The 3248-nt window shown below is 33.2% G+C and overlaps 1 protein-coding gene across 2 annotated transcripts in view; it reads left to right on the forward strand.

The window, feature by feature from the left end:
- The window catches only part of GRIA2 (glutamate ionotropic receptor AMPA type subunit 2), a 100155-nt gene extending 97123 nt beyond the window's left edge, over positions 1–3032 (forward strand). For both annotated transcript variants that reach the window (XM_071743037.1, XM_071743036.1), the window contains exon 16: positions 96–3032. The gene's annotated coding sequence lies outside the window, so the exon portion shown is untranslated. The remainder of the gene's footprint in view (positions 1–95) is intronic.
- The last annotated feature ends 216 nt before the right edge of the window (positions 3033–3248 follow it).

The following is a 3248-nucleotide window of genomic DNA, read 5'->3' on the forward strand; positions in this document are numbered from 1 at the left end:
GCAAGCCCCATGTAAGCAAGAAGAGAATCAGGCCCTCTGTCTCAGCCACTGAATTTCTGTAATGTATCATTTTATTTTTCTTTCTCTTTTTCAAGATGACCTTGAATGATGCCATGAGGAGCAAGCAAGGCTGTCAATTACAGGAAGTACTGGAGAAAATGGACGTGTTATGACTCCAGAATTTCCAAAAGCAGTGCATGCAGTACCTTACGTGAGTCCTGGCATGGGAATGAATGTCAGTGTGACTGATCTCTCGTGATTGATAAGAACCTTTTGAGTGCCTTACACAATGGTTTTCTTGTAAGTTCATTGTCAAAGTGGTGAGAGGCATCCGGTATCTTGAAGACTTTTCTTTCAGCCAAGAATTCTTACATTTGTGGAGTTCATCTTGGATTGTAATGAATGCTTAGTTAAAAACACAACACCATTTTCTACACAAGTTCAAGATGAAGCTTGACTGACATGCACAGCTAACATGGAAGTACTGTAATCTAACTGAAGTCGTTGTACAGGCAACACACCAGTTTCTGCAGCCACCGTTGTTAGTCCCTTGGTTCATATTGACTTAAGCACACTTGACATCGATTGCATCGAGATGTGACATGTTTTATAAGAAAAATTAAAAAAAAAAAACATTTAAAATGAAAAAAAAATATTTTTAGGTATTTTCACAAACTGGCTTTTAAATGAACTTGCTTCCATAATGGTTGAACATGACAAAAACAAACAAACAAACAATGAAAAAAAAACCACAATAACAAAAAGAAAAAAAAAAAAGGAAAAAAGAAATCTAGACTGCGGGGAAGTGGAATATGAAAATAAGGCTTAAGGCATCAGCTCCATGTTTTTCAAAGCCAAATATGTAATGTTGAGAAAAGAAGAAATAATAATTAAAAGGTTCAAAACTTGTAATTTAATATTGTTATTAAAACTTTGCTGTATATCCTATTCTTTAACATTTGGTGTTAATATAAATTTACTTGTCAATGCTTGACATTTGAAATAAACTCTTTTCTATGGTTTTATTTGCAAGTGTTCCATTAATTTTACTAGCTAGAGTCGGGTTATAAAGAGTCTGAAATCTAAAAGGACACTGTCAAGGTTTGGTCAATGTTTCAGTTTTTGGCAGTGTCGCCATCCCCAGCTCACGTGAATCTCTTCAGCAGTTTCCCTACAGACAAGCCCAAGCTGTGATGCTCAGATCCACATTTTGAACTCTGAAGACCAGGATTGTTCTGGGTTGGAGTGGTACTTTATACCAGCATATGAGGAGTCAGATAGGTGCTGATGCAGAGCTCCTCTTAACTCTAACATGCAGGGACTTATGATCCAAAGATTTGGTTCATATCTATCTCTACTTTTGTACAATTGTGTTCATAAATACATGTACAGAGAGAGAACACTATTGGTAGAAGTTGATAAATGGCAAGCAGTGAAATAGTTTGAAATATTTTTTTTAAGTATGAAACAAAGATCTCAAATTGTTCCTTTAAGGAAGCAGTTTTCCAAAAAAGTTAATTCTAAGCAGTAGCTAATAAAAGTTCTTGGTTGTGAAAAAAAAGCAAACACCCAAAACCTTGGCATTGTCTTTTTAAATGAAGATTGATGATAACTCGAATTAGATGCAAGTCTGTACTGATGATGATGAAAAAAAAAAAAAAAAAAAAAAAGCTTTCCTGAATCTTAATCATTATGAATATTCTTTGCAATCTGAAGTTATCATAGATTTTAATTATGTGTACTTAAAAATGATAACTCTACTTACAAAGCAAAACGGAATCCTAGGAAAGGTGCAATAACATTAATTTAAATGCTAATGCAAATCAAAGCAACATGATGTTTCTCTAGCTTTCCCTGTAGATAAAATTCCATGCGTTCAGTTGAAAAACTGAAGTTTTTCTGCATTGTGGATGTATTGCCTAATGCAGTATCGATAAATCTCTGTTTTACCTTGGACTTAAATAAAATTTGAAATATGACTTGCACTTTTAGTTGCAATCCATTTCTTGGGCTTAAGTAAAATATTTACTGAACATTGGAGAAGACAGAGCATTTATCAGAAACTGGAAATCTCTTCCTGTGGTACAAGCTCTGAGCCTCTTCCTGCAAGCATGTGAACACAGTGTATACTCTCAGTGCAGTCAGCAGAGGAGGTATATACAGTGTTTTCAATATCAAACTTTCCAGTCACTTCCCCCTAATTAAACTCGACCATTTCTTGACACATCTGTAATCTGTAGGTGTTCTGTGCATTACTCCTCATCAGGAATGTTGGGGAATGCATTCTGATTTTTAATGTTCAATGCTAGAATGACCAAACTAAAATAATATTCATATGATAATCTAAACTTTTTGAAAAAGTAGAATTGCATTACTGTATACAGTGGAAAGCTATTTATTGTACCTCTGGGCTTATTCCTCTAAAAATCGTAGCTTAAAAAAATCTTTGTCAAGCCTGAACTGATGTATATAACTGAAATAATGTAAAGTTATATTTTCATGTTTTTATACTTAACAACATGATGGGAATACATAACGTATAAGTATTTCAATTACAGATGATAATGATTGGATAATACACATCTCAGCTAAAAGGCAGTAATCATAGTTTAATATCCATGTTACAGTACATCAATATATTGCTATATAAAGTATGTCTGTGTGCATTTAAGTGAAAAGTAGTCAAGAGTGATGAAAGCTGTCCAAGGGTTTTTTTATTCATTTTATATGAAAACTGTTATGGATCAACCAAAATGTTTATGAACTCAAAACTTGTGTAAATTTCAAACTGTCCTTTACTGTAGCTTTTTGTTTACAGTACAATATCTTATTTTCTGCTTTGTTAAATGAGTAACAGTACAAAGCTGGACATACACTTTCTAAGACATTAACTTTTCCATTTTTTCATGTAAACCTGTATGACAGAAAATGCTTCTGATCTTATTTTTCAATCTAACACATGATGGCTTTTCTGGAGTGTTGTATAAACTTCAATCATACATAAAAGATCTTCTTAAAAAAGGCAAAATACCTTTAATGTCTGTTTAGTATTATTGAAATCTGGTTTCTTATTTATTATAAATGTATTTTCCTAAGACTTTACGTAGCGTAAACCTGTTTGTCCCCAGTGGCATGAAATTTCCTTGAAGACATTTGCAAGGAGAACATCAATTTTCACCCAGATCATTTTGCCACTTAAGAATGGATTTACTGTAGTTCATATTATTGCTAAAGGAAATAATGTAACG

The sequence above is a fragment of the Heliangelus exortis genome, chromosome 4, assembly GCF_036169615.1.
Source record: "Heliangelus exortis chromosome 4, bHelExo1.hap1, whole genome shotgun sequence".
Lineage (NCBI taxonomy): Eukaryota > Metazoa > Chordata > Aves > Apodiformes > Trochilidae > Heliangelus > Heliangelus exortis.